The 23183-nt window shown below is 36.2% G+C and overlaps 1 pseudogene; it reads right to left on the bottom strand.

Moving 5' to 3' along the window:
- Nucleotides 1-9616: 9616 nt before the first annotated feature.
- On the bottom strand, nt 9617-9713 carry LOC122098282 (annotated as a pseudogene).
- Nucleotides 9714-23183: the final 13470 nt, after the last annotated feature.

The raw sequence follows: 23183 nt of genomic DNA, 5'->3' as shown, positions 1-23183 counted from the left end.
CTTGTGGTGTTTGGTTTTCTGTGGCTTGATTGGTTTCTTAAGTCAGTTTGTTTGGGCAGGCAGAAAAAATTCTGTTGGTTTACCCAGAAGTTTGTGATCCCCTCCCAGGCTAGTTCAGTGGGAGGGAGATCTGCTTTGAGTATCACAAAAGAGGGAGGTGGCTGTTTCCTCTAGTTTGGAGTTGCTGTGATAAGGCTGGGTACTGGGTAAAGTTGAGGCCTTTCAGCAAACAGTAGTTTTTCCCTGAGGGGCTAGCTTCTGAGACATTCACAGAGTCCAGCCTGGAGCCATTCTCAGGGTTTATGTTTACTGAGTTTCAATTGATTGTCAGGGCTGCTGTAGGGAGGGGCAGCCTCTGGCTCTGTTTACCCAGTGAAGAATGCCACTCCTTTGTGGGTGCAGCTTTCTCTGCCTTGTTGTGGTGACTTTCCCATGGGTGGAGTTGAGAATGGCAGGTCAGGGTAGGTACTTGTGACTCGCTAAATGACTCTTTTGTTTTCATCAAAGAACTGAGTTGGATCTAGCTACTTAGCCAGGCTTTTGTCTACATCAAAAATGGATATCTCCAGTGTTGGGGGGAGGGGTGTCCTTCCCTCCGCTGCTCCCTTTGAGAAGGAATGAGGATGTTAGTTTTGTACTCACTCTGGAGTGTGGGTTCCTGGGTAGCCTCTGGTCTGCTATCTGCAGGATGAAGATATCTGCTACTTGTCAGTTCTTTCTCGTGTTGAGTAAAATCTGCTTGCCTGCTGCATCTGGCACATTTGTCCCATACTCTCTGGGTTGTAATTATGGTGGCTATGGATGGCACCACAGCCGCCACAGCAACCTCAGCCATGGCTGCTGGAAAATGCTCAGATCTGTCTCCTTACCTGGATTTTCCCTCTCTGCCCAAACTCTCTGTACTGTGATGGCACACTTGGTGTGCCTAGGACTGTTCATTGGAACACTAGAACTGCTTTCTATGCAAGAGCTTGTTTAGCCACCAGATTCTCCTCTGCCATTTTCTCGAAATTTCTGATGGTGTTTAAATATTATTGGAATTGTTTTGGAATAAATAATGTTCACCTTGACTAACTTGAGAAAGAAGAATTGGTTTCTCAGTACTATAGGTAAGAACTTGAGTGAAAGAAACAAAAGGAAAAATGAGGAACAACTCAACACATACATTCAAAAGAAACAAAACAACCCAAGAAAACACCAATTAACTCAGTACTCAAGAACCTGCAGGAAATGCAAAGATTTTTTAAAAAATAGCTATGATAAGCTTATGAAAATCCTGACTACGTGGGAGTCTACTATTGTGAGGATAGTGGTTAAAGCTCAGACTGGACAGAAAGATCTGTACACAATGCCAGGCACTTGTTATTCTAAATTCCAGGAAGAATAACATGAAGTAGACTGAGCCCACGATCATACACAAGTAGGAAGCGAGATTCTATCTGAAAGTTAATCAGGATAATTTAGGCTGAGGCATGGCAAAGTGGTAAGAACATCCATTTAGGAGACACAAGACACTCAATTCAAATTCCAATATTATGTGTATTAAAGAAAAAAAGCTATGACTTTAAATAATGGGAATAATTGAAAGATTTGAATATTTGAGTGGAGAAAAATCCATGAGTGAGGTAGAGTTTACCCATGTTGTAATACTTTCTACTTAAGTGATAATATTATGTGGTACTCCAGACATAACAGAGTTACCTTGCAAATGAGCATGGATGTGCATTTGAGTGAAGGAAATACTCTATTTACACAGGTGTAAATTAAATACTTTTGGGGGGTAGATTTTAGTTCTTGTACTAAGAGCCTGGGTGAGTCTTTTCTCTCAAAGCTATCACTCTACTACCATGAGCCACAGTTCCAATTCTGATTTTCTGTTGGTTGTTTGGAGATAAGAGGCTCATGGACGTTCCTGACCAGGATGGTTTCAAACCATGATCATCATATCTCAGCCTCCTGAGTAACCAGGATTCCAGGCCTGAGTCGTTCATGTTTTTAATAATTTAGTAAATTGTACAATTACAGAAGTTATAATTTATCGTTACAACCTTTATAATATATGTGTTTATACTTATATCAATGCATACATATTGAAATATTTTAACATATTTTTGTATCTACAGTAGATTTATGAAATCATCCTTCATTTTAAAATAACATGGAAACAAGTTTAATGAGGAGCAAAACAAAGGGAATTATGACATTTCTTGTTGTGGAATGAAATATGAATTGTAAGAATCAGTTTGAGAAAACCATTTAACAAAATGGATAATGGCTACTAATTCCAATCCCTTTATTTGCCCATATTGTGCATCTTCACACATGAGTGTCAAAGTCAAACCACACTTTTTTGCCTTTGTATTTAAATCACATGTTATAATTTAGGGGTTAGGTGAAGTAATCAAATAAAGATTAAAATAATACTAAGTGAGGCTATGAGTTAGAGCTGAAAATTATTTTAAATATGATAATAGCTAATTAAATTCCATATCTCTTACTTTTGCTCTATTGTCATATACCTCATTCCCACATTAGGAAAGTACATAGAAGGTTCTCACTAAATTATGTGTAAATTTATGAAAAAATGTATTAAAAGAATATGGGCACATCGGGTCTGCGAAAGTGGCTCAGTGGTAGAGCTCTTGCCTTGCATGCCTGAGGCCCTGGGTTGGATTCCTCAGCACCACATAAGCAAAAAGAAGAAAGCCAGAAGTGACGCTGTGGTAGATTACTAGCCTTGAGCAAAAAAGCTGAGGGACAGCACCAGAGGGGCCCAGAGTTCAGGCACCTCGACCGGAAAGAAAACAATAACAACAACAAAAGAATATGGGCACAGTGTGGTTTTAGCTGATTGGTACCTGTAGGGGGTAGTGTGTTTTTGAGGACCTGAAAAACCTTGTGATGTAGTTGAAGGAAGGGATGTGCTAATTCTGGAAAATTGGCTAGAGGATTGCTCCCAGTAAAACAGTGATGAATTTTTCCAAAAGGTTAGAGTAAAATCACTCTCACAATCATGTTCACTACTGCACTATTCACCGTAGAGAATTTATGGAAACAGCCCAGACGCACTTTAGCAGAGGGATGGTTGGAGAAAGTGTTGCACATATACACAATTGGATTGCACCCATCCATTATAAAGACTGTTACAGCATTTGCAAAGAAATGGATAGAAATAAAATTATGTTAAGTAAACGAAGTCACAGCCAGACAAAAAAAGAACGCGTATTTTATGCAAGTTAAACAACAGGATTAATCAAAGCGTGCTATTTGTAGAGGAGTATTTAACAGGTGTAATTTCTTATAAAATTGAACTTTTAATCCAACAAAATGAATACCAGGAGGCTACCACTTGGAAAATGTGAGGGGAAATCAAAGGGAAGAAATAAAGAGACTTATGGAAGTAGAGAGTGAAGCCATAATATTCAATGCAGATAGTATGAAACTAGTAAAAACGAAAGTGGGTTGAGGTTTGGAAGGATGTGAGAAAGTTATGTAAAGATCCATTGTACTTATAAACTGATTCGTTGAATGGAAAACATTTCATACAACTATTTAATAAAAATATAATTAAAAACAATGGAGACATCTGATCTTAAACCATGAGTCAATATGATACTTTCCTTCTCAGAAATTTTCTTTGCAGGTATTTTCCTCATAATTACAGAAAAGTGAACAACGCAATGTATATCAATACATCACTTTGCATATCCTAAATAGACAATATAAAAATCACAGTAAAAATATTAGAATATATCACATGATAAAATAACAGGTAGAAAGTATCAAACTCTGATTATTTTTTCAAGTACTTTACCTTTGGTATTTAATTTAATCCTCACATTAATCCCATAAAGTGAAACTATTTCTATTTTTAATTCTAAGATGATGATATTTAAGTCTTCAGAGTTGGAATTATTAGCACAACATTCTACACACGGTAAGTGTTAGCCTGCGTTCCATTCCCACTATATGAACTAACCTCATTCTATTTTATAACTAAATACCAGCACTCAGTCTACTAATTCTAGAAAAATTCCCAAAATTATTGTGCACACTCTAATAATATTTCCTTTATCTTTGTTAGAAAATAGGTAACTAAGACGGACACCGGTGGCTCACGCCTATAATGCTAGCTACTCAGGAGGCTGAGATCTGAGGATTGTGGTTCAAAGCCAGCTCGGGCAGGACAGACTGTGAGACTCTTATCTTTAATAAACCACTAGTAAACTGGAAGTGGCACTGTGGTCCAAGTAGTAGAGTGCTCGCCTTGAGTGGAAGAGCACAGGGACAGCACCCAAGCCCAGAGTTCAAGTCCCATGACCAACAACAACAAAAAAAGAAAATAAGAAGTAACTGTAATACGAAAACTCCAAGTTCATAATCAATTTATACCTCCCTGGTGAAAGGAACTGCTAAACTATAACATTCTTGATTTCTAGCTCAAAATAGTAGAAATCATATTTTATCCTTTCACTCAACACTGCACTGCCTGGGGACCCCATCTCTGGTTAACACAGTCTTACTGAAAGAATGACCTGCCCAATTCCTGATGGAAACAGACTGCAGGTCTTTTGGAGCAATCGTTTCCACATTGTAGCTCACCTAAATTGTTTACCATTAGAAGTATTTTTATAGCTTTTTATACCCACCATTTTGAGAGAAATGTACTACTTTAAAATGTTATTAAAGAAAGACTGATATAAAATCACATTTGACCCCAGATAAATATTTTACCTTTCATATACCCAAAAATGCACTCTTACCTATCATTAATGTTAGGAACGAGAGGTTAAAAATCATAGACACCAAGACCTAATTATGAATTAAAGACTATCCAACTTGTGAATACAATTTGTTTAAAATGTCATCAATACTATTGCATTTTTAAGTCCCTATGATAATGATAATGATAAACTATTAGCACTTAAAAATAACTCATTTTCGTGGGAGTAGGACAAAAAGCACAAGGTTAATTCTAATCATTTTAAAAGACCTTTATTTCTACTAAAAGTTCACTCATAACTATAAAGATTCTAAAACTAACTGAAGTAGAGAGGAAATAATTTAACTGCATCATCTACATTCAATGGACTATTAATAGAAAACAAAATTATACTAATAATTACCTTACTCAATTCACTTATTTCTTTTATTCTATTCCATTTATTTTCATAAAAACTGGGTTTTCATAAAATGAAGCATAAGAAAGTGTATGTACCCACTTACATTTTCAGATCTTAACAATATTTCAGAAATTTTAGCTCTACAGTCAATGAAATGAAATAATACTAAAATATTCAAAGGATTTTCAGAAATTGCAAGACTTGCTCTGAGATGTTATGTATATTTGAACAGATATTCAAAAAGCCTTATTTGTTAAAGTTGCCATAGTTACTCCCACAAAAGAGCCATTAGTAAAGATACCTGTGCATGTACAAAACACCTTCAAATGCATCCACAATCTGGACATAACACTTGCTTTTTGTTTGTTCGTTTTTGAAAGGAATATCTAACAAGCATATCCACAATACTTATTTTCAATGAATAAGATGGGATATTCAAACATAATATGAGTTGGATTATCTCTTATTGAGAATAGATATAATCTTGCAAAGAAAGTGATTTTCAACAGAAATCCAGAAAGAGTTTATCCAACTTGTGTTTCACAGGAATAACCAGAGAGTAATACCTGTTTGGTCAAGTCGGTCCAAATCACTCCATGAGTGTATCTTAAAAGTATAACCAATTTAAGAGGTCAAATACGTATTTTGTACTGACAATCATCTTATAGCAATAACTTACTAATTATGTCTGTATCTTCTTACCTAACATACAATAAGAGCTGAAAGTGGTCTCTTTTTCTAACTTAATATTGTAAATGATGTTATTATTAGACAAATAATATGTACAAAGGCTGGTTCCACTGAAATGACATGACAGAACACTGATAAATAAAAACATTGCAACACAGTTAGCTTTTTTCAGCCTCACCCTGTCCACATTGGCAAGCAACATTGCAACAGCACATGCACACATATACACATGCACACATGTTCACACATGTACACACACATATACATGCATGCTAAATTCAGGTTTATTGTACAAAAAAGTCCACATAAAATATTAGTGATTAGGACAAATGATGATATGCCTTATTACAAAATAATACATAAACCATTACCACGCATGTTACATTTTACCTGCCTCTCCACATGTGACCACTTAATTTATTTTTAATTAATTAATTACCTTATTAATTAATTAGTTTGGTTCTAATACTAGGGCTTGAAATCAGGCCCTGGCTTTGTCCCAGAATTTATTTTTTGTTTCAGTTTTCTCAAGGCTAGCATTTTACTGCTTGTACCACAGATCCATTTCTAGCTTTTGCTGGTTACTTTCAAATCAGAATCTAATGGACTGTTTTTTCTTGGTCTGCTTTCAAACATAAGCCATCAGTGTGGCTTCTACTTTTTCCTATATAGTTATCTAATGCACATACTTAGATGGTAATTTTAAAATGAGAGTATAGAGGCAAGATGTACAGTGATGATACTGTCCTGGCAGAAATTCAAGTTAGTAATGTAAATTTATTCTTAAAACCATACACAAAAAATACCATGATATAGTGTAAGAGAACTCACTATTGAACATATGAGCCTTAAGAGCTTTCTAATAGATCCATTATTTATTGGTACCCAACATTAGAAAAATGTATGATACATTGGTAAAATAGAAGTCCTTTGCATGACTACATACATTCCTTGTTTTTATAAGACACTTGCTTTCATCTAAAAAGTAGGCCTGTCTATTGTCTTCATGTGATTTTGATGATTGAAAGTGCTTAGTGAGAAGGTCAAAATGTATTAGTAGTCCTTCACTATCAATTCTCATTTTCTTCTTGGAGAATATAATGATCAAATCAATAGTTCAGAATCAGCAAGCAATACTTCAGAATCATGCTTCCAGTGCAAGTGGATCACCAGTAAGTAATCCTCAATACCAATTTCCACCAAGTTTTGTCACAGATACAATCTCCCTGCCTTCTCTAGCTGCTTTACTACCCTCTTATTCCTTCATTGTACAAGAAAAGTATGATTCAACTGATTTCAGTCAGATCTGTTACTAGAATTATCAAGGATTTATTTTATTGTCTGTAATTTGGTAAAGTTAGGTCTCTTTATGTAGGCTACTAAAAATGTATTTACTAATTTCAAGTAAATACATAAATTCGATTTCCATCTCTTTTAAAAAATAAAATTTTGTTTGCTCTACAAATTGATCAGAGGCATGGATTTTGTGGCTAGCTACGATATTACACATCTGTCTCTTTCTTTCTCTCTCCCTTTCATGGTTCTCATAGATAATATGATTGCTCCATAATTATCCTAATTTATTTTGCTTTTATATTTTTGGTTGTATCATTTCACTTTTTGCTCTGCCATTTCCCAAATCATTTATATAGAAGGCATTATTTCCTATTTTCTCATGCCTAGAATAAGCTGCACATGAAGACATCACTGGTCCTCATTTTCAGTGTGTACATGTGAATATGGAGGAATATCTTTCCTCTGCTCTCCATCAATTCCCTACTCTCCAGTTAGAATAATTTCGAATAGTAAAATTGGAAAAAGAGAAAATAAATCATGGTGAATAAACAGTTGCAGAAAATTCACCAGTTATTTCTTCCCAGTTCAACCAATGTGAACTATTAGGGAAATACATGGACACCTCATTCCCACTGGCACTCAAAGTCTCTGGTTAGGCAATTCTTAGGAATATGGGGAACAAGATGAAAAAGTAAGGAATGGTATCAATTGCAAGAAAAAAAAATGGAGAAGAATCCAAGCAAATTTCTTCATTGGGCTGCCAAAATATTCAGCTTACTACAGTGCGGAGACTTCTTTCCCAAAAGACCACTTATGTGAATAGTAGGGATGATTATGAGTATACCCCTCTTCAAGAAGCCTACAGTGGACACTTAGACATTGTCTGTGAGTTGGTGTCTCAAGCGGCACATGCAATAACTGTAGATGACTGGACACCCCTGAACAGTGCATATACATGGAATAATACCAGAGTGGCTTCTTTCTTACTTCATCATGATACAGATACCAATGCCCAAACTAAAGGACTCTTTTTTTAATTTTTTTTTTTTTTTTGGTCTGGTCCTGGGGCCTGAACTCTGAGCCTGGAAGCTGTCCCTCATCTCTTCAGCTCAAGGCTAGCGCTCTACCACTTGAGCCACAGCACCACTTCCCGCTTTTTTTTCTGCTTATGTGGTGCTGAGGAATCGAACCTAGGGCCTCATGTATGCAAGGCAAGCGCTCTACCACTGAGCCACTTTCCCAGCCCAAATATTTTTGTTTGTTTGATTTTTGTTGTTGTGGTGGTTTTTTTTTTTTTTTTTTGGTCGGTCATAGGGCTTGAGCTCTGGGCTTGGGTGCTGTCCCTGTGCTCTTCACCTCAAGGGGAGTGCTCTACTGCTTGAGCCACAGTACACTTCCCCAAACTAAAGGACTTTTGACAACCTTATATCTTGCTGTTGAGAATTGAGATAGCAAAGATACGCTGGATCGCCTTCTGTTGAACCATTATATAAATACAGGCCTGAAGAACAACATAGAAGAAACTGTATTTGATATTGCCAAAAGGATAAGTACGTATCACTACCTCTATGAAGTTGTGAAAGGCTGTACAAATTGTTCACCGAAGTCCTAATGGTAGGGTTAAGTTTCTTAAATTTCAAAAATGCAAGTCCATCTTTTGTGTCCTTACAAAATATTTTCACAATCAAAATAAGAGCAATATCTTTTTTTTTGGTCGGTCATGGGGCTTGAACTCTGGGCCTGGGAGCTATCCCTGTGCTGTTCAGCTCAAGGTGAGCCCTCTACCACTTGAGACACAGCTCCACTTCCAGTTTTCTAGTGGTTTAGAGATAAGAGTACCACAGACTTTCCTTCCCAGGCTCAGATCTCAGCCTCCTGTGTAGCTAGGATTATAGGCATGAACCACCAATGCCCGGAAGCACCAATATTTTACTGTAAAAATTCATGGATTCCGCGGAATTCTTCCAAGTGAATTGCCTGCGTTGGATGGAAAAATGTATTCAATAGTTTTTGTAAACATGTATAATATTTCTTCAGAGTTTGTGATTTTTTAATAAGAAATAATTTTAATTTACCTGTTAAAATGAGTAGTACAGAAACTAAAATATTTCTGGTGCTTGTCTGAAAAAGTATATTTTAAAATATTCTATATTGTCTGTTTGCATAATGTTCATAATTTATTTTCTCCTAGATATACTTTGAGTTCTATATTATTTTATAATATATAGGTTCATTAATGTGTCCTTTCCGATTGCATTCCATATAGAAACAGTTTGATCCCTTTTTTTCTAGGTCTTAATATTATTTTTCTTTGGGATAAAATGACAATGTTGTCTAATTTGAAAAATTTTGTAAAGTTTATGCTATGTAAACGCCTTTCTGAGGGGAAGATTTAATACACTGATGTCAAACTAAATTTAATTATATGAATTGTGTGTATTTTTATACTTGTAATTTTGTAATCAACATTTTAATCACTTTTTTTCATTTCTTGCATCTGAAGAATGAAAAATATGGAATACTTTTCAAATTTTCATATTATCCTTGTGCAAGTGCCATGTTAATCTCTGTATTGTAATTTGAGTATACGTGCTGCTGAAGTATGCAGTATCCTCTAAATTTAATAGTTAATGATGGAATCTTTATACAGGCTTATATCTATGGGTGCCTACTTGTAACAAGGAAACCTTATTGTTTCTAACAATGCTATCGATCTTATTCCCCTAAAATTCTGTGAATAGTGGAAAAAATTATATTGATTAGTCGATTGCTCACATTTGCAAACTTTTTTTGTCAATGAGTATCTTAAGTCTTTTTATTTGGAATTTGATCATACTCTCAATTATTTATAGATAGGTCCAAAGGTGATGGCTTTTTCAAGTACTTATTTATCCAGCTTTGTGGACCTAATGGATTCAAATTAAGCGTTGCTTAAAAGCTACTTCTAAACTTCTTCAGCTGACATTTTCCCAAATGACGTGTTACTGGAACAAATGTCTACCTGAGCCTTTACCCTTCTTCCATGTGGGAACAGACCAACCAGAATACCTTACCCTGACACCAAAGATTTTCTTACTAGAACAAAACTAATCTTGGTTACAAGAGATCATAGAGCGATGAACCGTTCAAACAGAACTGTTCAGACTAGAAGGTATTTTATCAAAATATAATTGTTTATTATACCTTCCATTTAAAAGTAGCTAAAGCCAAGAAGGTGAAAAAATTGTTCGTATGCATGATTATTTAATGTCCTGGCCTCTCTGTAAGTTCCTACCAGGAACTTACACTACTACCTTTTTATCACCAAATATTTTCATAGTTACAGGAGAAGTGCATATGTTTCTCCTCGTTATTAGGCATTAAATTGATAATGTTTTAATCACAGTGTTTCCTCTTGCCTCCACGCTGTAAATCTACAAATGATAAAGCTTTAGGTCTAACTCTATCAAACACTGAAGTAGAGATAATGGAATAATACTTTAAAACAGAGTTGCCTTTCATACAGTAACTACAACAGAACAATACAAAACGTGTGTCTTTTAATCATATTATATAGCTATATATTTTATATTTATATGTGCTGATTTTATATTTCACACAATGAAATTTACTAGAATTAGTTGATAATTTGACAAATAAATTGATATTTACTTCAATAAATAGAATTGGAATATAAATATTTAGGTTTCAAATATATATTAGACTAGAAAAAGTATCAATGCAATCTTTTTAGTATAAACTTGTGATACATTATAACTGTCCTTGGTCTTCTGAATCCACATGATAAAAAAACAATACTTTCTTCTAATCTGTAATGGATTTGACTCTGCTGCTCTGTTTATTGTTTTAACTTGCTTGTCCCAAACTGTTTTTGTCCATATTTCTGAAGCATTCTTACTGATTATGCCCAAATTTTGCTAAGATATCTAAAAAATATTATTCTTCTACAGTACCCATGGGTCCTAGGATCCCAGGGCCCAGTTACCTACATCATCAGATAACAGGGGCAAGACTTTTCACCAAGGCCCATGCAACATATCAACACAAAGTAATTGAAGACCCATCTCAATTTCGCATTTCCTATATTTCAGGGCCCCAATTCCTTGAGATGCAGGAATTAGCAGTAAGCAATTGTGAAATGCAAGGCAACTTAAAATGAAGGATGAGATCACAAAATTTGAGAGAAAGTACTGTAATTCAAACATTCAACTTACAGATGACCAGCCCATACGAGTGAACAAGTTCACAAAGTGTCATAAGATTATTTTTAATACCCCTCACCTATGATTAACGAAAGATTTTATTACAACATAAGTGGGACAAAAAATAGTTCCTAGAAGGATAGATCTATAATTGGTCTACCAAAGCCCGACAGCTTGACTTAGAGGTCAAATGTAATTCAGAAAAACATTTGAAGCACTAAGGAGTGCTACAAAACACTGGGATTTCAGTACAACATGGTTCTGTGGTATAAAAATGTCACTCTCAAACCAATGATAATCTACATTTAATCTCCTGAAAGTATATTCCTTTTCAAATAAACTTTTTAAAATCACTTTCACAAAAATAACATTTGACAAGTTGATGATACTTAGTGACATTACAAGTTTTTCAAGTGTAGGGAGCAAGTTACAATAGAGTTGAATTATTTACACAGCACTAATGACAAACATGTTCAACCATTCATTAAAGTGTAGAAATAGTACCACCCACAATTTGTGTTTTTCAGTAAGGGCCTTTCAGAAATGTGTTAAATATGTCAGCCTCCTAAATTTCAAACCCAAATGTTAGCTAATAAATTTCATCATTTAATAAGGTACATTTTAAAAAAATCACAAATAGTTGCCTTATCATATGTTACTTTATGTTTTCCCTCTGTCTAACATAGTAAGAAATATGACTTTAAGTCTTGAATATGTGTACTCATCAGAGATATTACAAACCTAATATCTGTCTTCTATTTCTATCACATTCCTATCTAGGAATAAATTTATTTTTCTTCTTTTTCCAAAACTTATAGGTAGTAGAAAATATTATTGCATGTAAAATAAAAGAATCACACCATTGTACAAAGCCATTTATAAAAATTCATAATTAGGAATACATTCTAAGCCATTTTTTAACTTTCTTTTTGAATAAAGATTAATCTTCCAAACGGTTGAGAATAAAATCATGTTTAGGTGCTTCCCGTCTCCAGTCTTGCAAATTGTTGTTGCAGATGAATGAATTATGGAAATATAAGCTGACATCATTTCAAGAATATGCAGGATTGAAACTCCATGGAATGTATATAAATCTTTCAAAGTATTAATAGACAGTTTAACAGAATGACTATCAGGAAGTTGTAACCAAAGAGGAATTATAGTAAAGAAATAGAATGAATGAAAAATGAACAAGGGGCAAATACAGCTAGAATACTGAATGTATACACATGATGAAAGAAGTGGTAAATTGGAAATAAATCTTGGAGAAAGGGTTGGTTGAGAATGATAGAAGGAGTGACTCTGATCTAGGAGCATTGGACAATTAGATGCATATATTTAACTGTAACACAATTGCACAAACTTTTAAAATTCAGTTAAAAAACACAACAAGAAACAAAAACACACAAAAATCACAACCAAACAGCAATCTCTAGAGAGTATGAATATGACCACTCAAAATTTTAATCAGTTAATGAAGGGCAGTCTTGGGAAAAGCAAACAAAGCTGTTCAAAGAGGGAAGTTTGGGATAGGGGAGAATTTTGAACAGAATTAAATAGATTGTCTAAGGTTATAAATCACCTATATCTGCTCCATACAGTATCTTACTTCTATGAGTTTTCTGTCTGAACTAGATAATCCAGTCCTGAGACACACTTGGTAGCTTGTGAGGTAGAATGGAAGAAACAAGTTCAAGAACCCATTACTCCACTGGAGAGAAAACAATCCTCTATATTTTCTCTAATTTCTCTTCACTACTCTTTCTTCATACTTTTAAGTCAATTGATTTTGAATTATATTTTTCCTTCTTTCTTCTGGCAAAGTAATTGGTCAAAGTAATTTCATTAAATATTATTTGCCATTTTCTTCTTTCATGCTGTTTAATTGGCCAAGTGAGTCCATAAAACTTCCCTCTTGTATTTGGTTGCCATGAAACAACATCTATGTTAATAAGGAGAAATCTAATGTAAAACTTTGTCTCCAGAAAACAGTCCAAGAGGCTGTGATCACAAATATTTGGCTATATATTTTTTCTTTTACCTTGAAAGACTTCTTGTGTCTAAAGTGCCCACAAAAATAAGTACTCCATCACTTGTTGGTTCAATCAGAATTGTCTAACCTCAAAGATATATTTTGCTAACAAGATGCTTAGAGGAAACCAAAAAATACTGCACTTTTTATCTTCTCTCTTAAGATTCTCCTTAGATACCATATCAGGAACAGTGAAGTTATTCTATGCAAAATTATTTTAATAGATCATTTTTCTCTTGGTCTTGCATTTGTTCACCAAGATGTATGGAGGAGAATAGAGTTAAATCACCCATACCTTGGAAGAAAGTGTCTGTTACAAAAGGAAAATGCTTCTATGTCCTACTTCTTTGTCCTACTCTTAGCTCTTGCCAGAGTTCCAGTTAATCACAGCTTCTTGGCTTCTAGTCTAGTGAAGCTGAAGGACCATACGGGCTCCACCACTGCTACATCTTCATTATTTCTCTTTTAAAAGTCTTCAAGTTACCTTATTTGGATGTGGAATGTATTTTCATGTCTTCATTCAATCAGTTCTGCATTGTAGTGAGCCAAATTGGCTCTGTAAAATCACTTTAGGGAGTAAAAATACTAACACAATTTACATCAAAAAGTTTTGGCCTCCCTTCACTGCTGAAGTCAATACGCTTAGCTAAGGCTTCTAAGAAAACTTTTATTATTAATTTTTCCATTTGCTCAATTCTTTTCTGAACTTTTTGGCATATGTAATAAAAGAAGTCTTCACTACCTCATATTAATAAGAATATTATTTTTTGTGAGCCACTTAGAAATGTGAAATCATTGGTTTGAAGTATCCAATCAAATTTTTTCTGTGTTTCACTGCTTCATGTCCAAAGACATTGTGGAAAGTGTTACAAACAGAAATGTGTCATCCCAACACCTTCTTTCATTGTGGAGGGTACTTTCTCCCTAAATATTTTGACTCAAATTATCTTTTTAAGAGAATTACTGTTTGGTAATTAAAGGTAAATTCACAAATTTTGATGTCTTATATTTTTAAGAAATTTTAATTTAAATTCCAATACAACCTTCTTTCAAACAGTGATAATATAGTTCCTGGGTAAGGACAATTCCAAGGGAACCTACAGGATTTACAGCAAGGTTTCTGAGGTTTGTTTGTTTAGTTTGAAAAAGAGCCATCTTCATCCACATTGCTCCCTCTCTACTAAGTCTCCTTGGATTTCTTTGCATGAAAGCCTATTCTTCCAGGCAATTTTAAATTTTCTTAATAGGCTAAGTTATTAAAAATTTTGAACTATTAAATTTTACCTGTCATAATTTTAAAACTGTTGAAAATCCTTTATCAGAACCGCAAATTCACCAATCCTAATTCCACCTTTACCATCAAAATGTTAACATGTTGTTTTCATGATATAGTATCCATGCAGCTATTATTTTCCAGTGGCTTTGTTATGCATATATGTAACCATATTAGCTGATGCTAAGCAAAATGAATTCCAAGATATGGAACCAGTTTTTTTTTTCATTTGTGATTGTTGTTTTTGATGAACTATGTGATTTCTGTTTTCTTTGGGGTTTTCCCCTATGGTTTATCCCTGCTATATGGTAAGACAATGGTGAGCATAATGGTGAGACAAAGGACAAAAGGCAAACCAATGCAATAGCAATACTCACAAGACAATATGTTGAAAATGTACTTTACAACTTGTGAGGGGTGAAGGGGTGAAGGAAAACTGTGAGAAAAATGTGAGAGGGTTACTAAGTTTGAAAAGTTATGACTTAATACCTTACAATTACTGTAACCCCACTGTACATCATTTTGATAATAAAATTGAAAAAATAAGCTGCATAAAATATAATTTCACTGTATTGGACCAGTAAATAATATTCTTTATGTAGTAACATTTTAAAAATCAATACTATTTGGCATCTAATTTGAATTAATTACTCCTTCTTTATCAGAGGTTCATCAACTTGAATGTTATCCAACTAGACAATATTTTCACAATATACTTGCCAAATTTTTCAAAACAGAATAAATTTAGTACTTTCTCATTCTAAAACAGAAAACAGGGTCTGGGAAGATGGCTCAGTGGTAGAGCGCTTGCCTTGCATTCTTGAGGCCCTGGGTTCGATTTCTCAGCACCACATAAGCAAAAATGAAAAAAACCGGAAGTGGTGCTATGGCTCAAGTGGTAGAACGCTAGCCTTGAGCTGAAGAGCTGAGGGACAGTGCCCAGGCCCAGAGTTCAGGCCCCACGACTGGACCCAGTTTAATACTATGGAAACCCATAATTTTAAAAGTAAGTAAGTTTTTAAGAGGACAGAATATATATGTTCTTCAAAATTCCTATGACTAACAACTACTCATTTTTAAATTCTCAACATTCCTAAGAGATTCAAAACAGTACCTGTTTGCATGTTATGTAATTCTACAATAGGTGCAGTTTCCAATGGGGTGTTACAGATTGAGAAGTAAACAGAAAAATAGCCATATTCTTGTAGAGGATAAAACTGTGAAGCATGTGTAATAATTAATTCTTCAAGAGTAAGCAATTATTTATAAGGGTAAGATATTATATCTATGACCATCAATCCCAAGATTTATGCCATAAAGTCATCCTAGCCCAACAGTTTCCAACTTGTAAGGGACACCTTAAAATTCCTTAATTCACATCATGAATACCTTATCTCTATTTTGAAAAAATACTACACCTCTGCTAATGTGACACCCTCCTTGCTCTGAAAAGAACACCACAATAAACTGAGCTGCATCATTTTTCCTCCACAGGTATTCTTGAGATCAGAACACTTGCAAATATTATTTATATTTAGACTTTTTTAACTATCATAGATATTCAGTATGCTAAGATAGGAAAATTATGATTCAAAGCCTTCCCAGGCAGGAAGGTTTCTTAGAATCTTATCTCCAAAAAACTTCTCCGCAAAAGCCAGACTCAAGTGGCACTGAGGTTGAAGTGGTAGGGCAAGAGTCTTGAGCATAAACAGGATCAGAGACCCTGTCCATGCCAAGAGTTCAAGTTCTAGGATGAACCAAAAAAAAAAAAAAAAACAAAATTGAAAACAAATCCCAAACCTAGCATTTTTCTCCATGTATACAGAGGCACGTAAATAAGGAAATGGCTTCCTGCGGTACATATAGGTAGAAGAAAGAAGATGTCACACAATTACTCTCTTCATACCATATTAAACCAAACCTTTAAAAATTGGTTTTTCTAAATGTATGAATTAATGTCATCCATTTTTGGCAACCCTGTCTAGATTATTCATATTAACATGGTATAAATGAACTCTGCAAATTATCTATTAACTATGGTCTAATTATAACTGTCGTGAAAGAATATCTAGGCAAATAGAATGCCAGAATTATTTGTGAATTTTTCAATTAATCCCTCTACTTTAAAAGAATTTTGTAGTATCCTATAGAATCTGAAATTACAAACAAACCCAAAAAATATATTTTAAATCTAAATTCTAATTTAACAAGGTCTACAAAGCCCTACATTAGACGAACTTTGCTATTTCTCTAGACTTAAGCTTTTGTAATCCTTCAACATTTATTTGGAATCCAACAGAATGAGGGATGGGAATCATGAGCTATTTTGCATCTACGAATGTTCTGTAATGATGAGAGCATTTAAAACACAAGTGAGGATATGTATGAGGTGCATTCAATAGGAAACTTGACTTCTCAAAACATAATGACAAAATTAGGCCAAACTTCCAACGGTGTATTCCTTTCTTGTTGTTTGGTTTGTTTTACTGAGACAAATTATTCTACCTGGTCCAGGGAAGGTATCGTTATGTATTTCCACTCTCTAATCTCTTGTCTGAGTGCTAGAATTCCAAGCTTGTATCACATTGCCCTGCCATAGTTTTTTTTATTTAATCTAGAAACAGACTAGAATTTCTGAACTTCTCCCATGATTTTATCCACTAGACTGACTGCTCAGACTGTTTATGTACTATTTTCAAAGGTGTTTTAAAATTTGACACAGGATAGGAACATTTTCAGATGCACCTGCAGGCTTCCCTGATTCATTCCACCATGTATCCTATCCCGTTAAGAATGCTTGCTTGACTCTCTTACTATCTCTGGTCCCTACCTATGTAATATTCTCAACTTCTGGGGGAAAGTTCACTTGAAGGATTTCTAATATTAAAAGTTATCACTTGATTCTAGTTTTACTCAGGTCCTATTTTCTGTTGTTTTCTAACTTTTCTACATATTCTGAGAGTTGTTTCATTTGTGTATTTTTGTGTGCACCTATAAGTGCCTCTGTGTGTACGAGTATGTTTGTATGTATGTATGTATGCAAAAACCTAAAGCTGTAATTCAGCAATCTTGCTCGTGACTGGTATCCCAGCTTTGGCTGGTTAATTATAGGTAGTGTCTCAAAGCCTATACTGTCCAAGCTGGATGCAAATTGAACTTCCCAGACTCCTTTACATTCTTAGTGTTTTAAACTTTAAGTGTTTTAAACTTAAAACACTTTTGTGAGTGTAAAGTCTAACTGTAGCCCAGATTTTTAACTCAAGAATTCATATAAAGATAGATGGACATATACATTACATATCCTGAGTGTACACTGTTAGAAATGTGATCATAAAACAAGTTGTTGTGAGATCTGAGGATTGGGGTTGAAAGCCAACACGGGTATGAAAACTGGAAGTGACACTGTAGCTCAAATGGAAGAGCACTAGCCTTGAGCTGCGTTTCAGAAGGACAGCGCCCTGTCCCATATTTCAAGTGCCATGAAAAACAACAACAATAAAAAGGAATATAAGAAAAGGAAAGAAAAAGAAATATGATCTTAGCCACCAGGTTCATTGCTAGTATAATTCCTGTTCCCTCAAGATAGAGTCTTTTTTCCAGTTAAGTCTATTCTCCCATATGTGACTTGCATTGGAAACAGAATAATTCTTCCATTCTCCTTTTTGCACATTTACATGATTAGCAAGCGTGATTTAGAAAGGGAGTGGCCTCATGCTTCATGTTCCACTTAAGAGTAATGCTTTCTCTATATCACTCCCATAAATCTACATACAGGACTTGGCTTTATTGTTTCAATTTTTTATTTGTAGAGTCTTGTATATTGTATTGAACACTTATACATAAACACAGAACTACTTTTTCTCCTATAATTGCTATTGTTTCTCTTACTGTTAACTCATGTACAGTTGGGAAATTAATGCACAGCATATAGACTCCCAAAAAATGATCTGAGAACCTTCTTACCATTTAAAATTCACCTTAATTTCCAGAGCACATGAGAAGTTTGAACAAAATATTCTCATGGATAATGTATTTATAAGCAATTTAAATTGCATTTGACTTTACTAAGTTGTCTCTGAAACACGTGTTACCTCATGTCCAAAAGTGTCTTTGTGCTATTTCAATGAAGCCAGAAAACATTCATTTTTTTCTGGAGCAGCACCATAAATTGTTACTGGAAGTAAGTGGAAGTAACTGTTACTGGATGTGGAAAGTTATCCCAGGAGAGGAATTGAACATAGAGAAATGACAAAGTTCAAGTTAACTATTGCTTTCCTTTGTACTGTACAAGAAAAGAATCCAAGGCTGGAAGGAAACTCTGTCCCTGACTTTTTTGAGTGTGTCCTTTACTCATATAAAACTTGTCTGTAAACTTCTGGTTGAGAGTATTGCAAAAGGAAACAATATGCCATTTGAAGGCAGGCATAGAACAAAAGGAAGTAACTTTGTTTTAAAAGTGTTCTACTGCAAAGAAGCAAAGATATGGAGGTTTTAAAGTGTCTTATGGATGGATGTTTCACTCCTGAGATGATTCTCTTGTTGCAGGAATCAGTTTTCAATTCCTTTAGTCTGTCTTGAGTTTTCCATAGCAATAAGAATTCCAAAAAAGCAGGATCCAGTGAGTATGATCAGCAAAAGCAACCTCTTCTCGGACCACCACTATTTTAAGGAGAGTCCCAAAGAAATACCCAGGGTTTGTTTTGTTTGCTTGTTTGTTTAGTTTGTGTTGGTTCTGGGGCTTGAACTTAGAGACTGGCCCCTGTCCCTGAACAGTTGTCTTTCTTTCCTACCTGGCCCAAACCTAGTACTCCACTGCTTGAGCCAAAACTCCACTTCTGGCTTTTTTGGTGTTTAATTACAGATAAGTGTTTGACAGACTCTCTTGCCTGGGTTAGCTTTGAACTAAGACAGTAAGAATGCTAAGTGACATCAACTCTATGGACTTCTCTTTTGAACCAAGAAATATTAGATGAAGTTTATTATAAAGCTAACATTTGACAATTTTTAAAGAAGAGAATATGTTTAGCAAAGAAGCCATAACAAATAACTCAGCAAAAGTAGGTGCACTACTAAATCATTTGGGAAGATTACTATTGACTTCATCATTCCTTTGGGGGAAACTTAAACCTATATTTGCACTTTTTTGTTGGTTGTGGGGATTGAACCTTGATCCTGGGCACTGTCTCTCAGCTCTTCAGCACAACTTGAGCACTCTACCACTTTAGCTACAGCACAACTTCCGGGTTTCTGGGGTTAATTGAAGATAAGTGTTTCATGGACTTTCCTGACCAGGCTGGCTTTGAACCACAATCCTCTGGACTCAACCTCCTGAGTAGCTAGGATTACAGGCATGAGCCACCAGCACCCCGCTCATATTTGCATTTGTGTGCACTTAATGTCACTATGTAGACAAAGAATGGAAATATGAACCATAGGATGTGACATTGCAGCTTTTCAGAATAATTAAGGTAGGAATAAATATGTCCTCTTTTTCCATTTTGTTACATTAATGACTCATGAGCTATGGGACTCTTACATTAGCATCCTCTTTCATCTTTGTAGGTGTATTTAGTATTAGGAATATTCATAGATAAATACAGCAAGACAGATTTTTAGAAAGCAAAGGAGATCAGGTATGAAAGATCAGCATAGAAGGAGATACATTCATCACACAGAGATTAAGAACTAGCCTAGGAGATTTTGAATGCTAAAGGCAATGAGGAATAAGCCTAGTTGATACTAGTTCTTTAATAAGCAAAAATGGTTCCCTAGAATGGTTTCTGCTATACCTTAGTTACTATCATTTATTTTTTCCATCTGGAGTTATTCCTTCTCTTCTGTCACAACTGTTAATTAACCTCTGCCTTTTTTGTAAGATGACTGGCCAAAATAGTTTCTGAATCTCACTTACACTATCCTTCTCATTGTGATTAGCAGTGACCCCACTCAAAAGCCTGGAATATTTGAATTTCCAGAATTAATCTTCACCTGACATCTAAGCACATTCTTAGCATTAATTGCCGTGACCTAATGAACAAAACATTTTTTCAACACAGTATCCTAACATAGGTAAAGTACATGTATTAGGAACTATTGTCAGGTATCAGTATGGAAGGAGCAATTATATATTCCAAGTATGGGTTCTTTATTTCGCATTTACTAACTAAATGTTCATTGTTGTTGTTGCTGTTGTTTTGGCAGTCCTGGGGCTGAAATTCGGTGCTTGGGAATTATTCTTCAGCGTTTTTTTTCCTCAAGCTAACACTCCACCACTTGAGGCACAGGACCACTTCCAGTGTTTCCTTTTCAATTTATGTGGTACTGAGGAATTGAACCCAGGGTTTCATGCATGCTAGGCAATCACCATACCATGAAGCCACATTCCCAGAACCCTAAATGACTTTCTTAAGATGGCATTACATTTTCATTCTATAACTCTGTATCATAATTTTAGCCAGGAATTTTTGCTAGAAAAGAGCATTGAACACAGTACTGAGTCCAGTAAGACTAGATGGACAATGGATAACTGTCACAGTGTAGCCAGGGCACAGAGGGACTTACCTCATGGAGCTGGTACAACAGACTGAGTGAGACAGCTCCTGACCCACAGGTTACCTAAAGAATGAGAGGACCACCTTGGTTCCATCCACATGGGGATGCTGGGCCACCTCCTCCAGCACCCATTGAATCAGTTCCTGAGAGAGAAAGTGAAAGAAAGAAGGTCAGAATTACACTTAAGCCAGGTCCCGGTGACTCATGCCTGTAATCCTAAGTACAATGAAGGCTGAGATATGAAGATTGTGGTTTATAGCCAGCCCGGGCAGGAACAACTGTGAGACACTTATCTCCAAAGAACCACCAAAAAACTGGAAGTGGTGCTGTGACTCAAGTGGTAGAGTGGTAGCTTTGAGCTGAGGAGCTCAGGGAGCTGCCCCAGGCCCAAAGTTCAAGCCACATGACTGAAAAGAAGTGGACTTCCCACCACAAGAAGTGGACTGAATAGCACCCATTGTCCTAGGGAGCATGGCAGAGAAGTCAGGCCGAGCTTCCTGTCAGCTGGGAGTCATTAGTAGGTCACCCGGCTTCTCTGTGCCTCAGTTTCCCCAGCTTCAAAACTGAACAAAGTGAAGGATCCCGTTACTCATGGGGATAGAGTAATAAAGAAAGAGAGCCATGTTTTGTTTCATAATCCCATTACTGTTGCAACGTTAATAACACACACCATCTGAGATCTTTCCGGGTATCTTCCTATCATATGCTCAAAGAATTGCCAAGAACAGAATCAGATGGCCCCTCCATCTGTGCCTGTCCCTGCTCCAGAGATCCCTCTGTATCAATCCCTTGTTTCCTCACAACTGTCCCATGAGGAGATTGAAGTCCAATGGTTGAGGCCTAACCCAGAGATTCACCTCCGGTCAAGAATCGGCTTCCGTGGACTGTGTTTGGGATAATCCATCTAAACCAATGACGGAGCATGTCGCTACATATCTACCATCCCAACTACAGAAGAACGGGCCTAGTGGCTCAGGCCTGTCACAGATAGGCAGACCATGATCCAGCCCAGAATGAGCATATATTAATTCTCCATCTCAGAAAAGCTTGACTCGCATGGTAGAAGACCTGACTGGCAAGCCTAAAGCCTTGAGGTCAAACCATAATATACCAAAAAGAACCAGAATCCCAGTGCCAGAGGCTCATGCCTATAATACTAGGTACTCAGGAGGCTGTGATCTGAAGATCACAGCTCAAGATTTAAAATAGTGTAGGCCTCGCCCATCAGACGTTATGATGAGAAGACCCAGAGTCTGACCTATGCTGTTGTGCTCCATACTAGCAGAACTCATATCCTTACTAAGAGTTGGCCATGCTCTCTGTCCTCCTGGTAAGCTATCCCCTGCAGGCCACACTCCCAGGTCCTCCCAAGCTCCCACTGCCACCAACCAGGCCCAAGGGAGTACACAGCTCCATTGCACACAGATCCCTTGTTCTTGTAATTTAACTGTGCTGTGTCCCCTTCAAGCCTCTCACCCTTCCAGGCCCCCAGACCTCAGCTGTGAAGTCTATACATGCCCCAAAGATAGCAGGTAGAAGTTACCAAAGCATTCAGCCTCCTTGTTACAACCCACTTCTACACACACACACACACACACACACACATACACACACACACACACACACACACACACATCCAGACAGGTGACAGAAGACTCCTCCATGCAGCACCTGCAATTTGCCAACTGATCACTCACCTGAGCACAGTCAGGCTGTACAAGGAAAAAGATTATCTCTCTCTGTCTCTCTGTCTCTGTCTCTGTCTCTGTCTCTGTCTCTCTCTGTCTCTCTCTCTCTCCTGTCTTCAGGTGAAAGTTTGACTGAGCACCGAAGACAAGGGCTCACACAGCAAGGGTGTCTATCTTCTGCATCCAACACCTCCCATACCCAGACAAAAAGGAAAAAAAACCCAGAAGGCAGGTGTAGACATGCTGCTCCCCACCTCTGACTAAAGCCACTGGGTTCCCACCAGGGAGTGGAAGGGCGCAGATGTGCTGCTGTGTGGCTCCCACTGC

The sequence above is a fragment of the Dipodomys spectabilis genome, unplaced genomic scaffold, assembly GCF_019054845.1.
Source record: "Dipodomys spectabilis isolate Male_0828 unplaced genomic scaffold, ASM1905484v1 ptg000470l, whole genome shotgun sequence".
NCBI classification, from domain to species: Eukaryota; Metazoa; Chordata; class Mammalia; order Rodentia; family Heteromyidae; genus Dipodomys; species Dipodomys spectabilis.
Note: the sequence above shows the minus strand (reverse complement) of the source record. Positions and strands in the feature narration are given on the sequence as shown.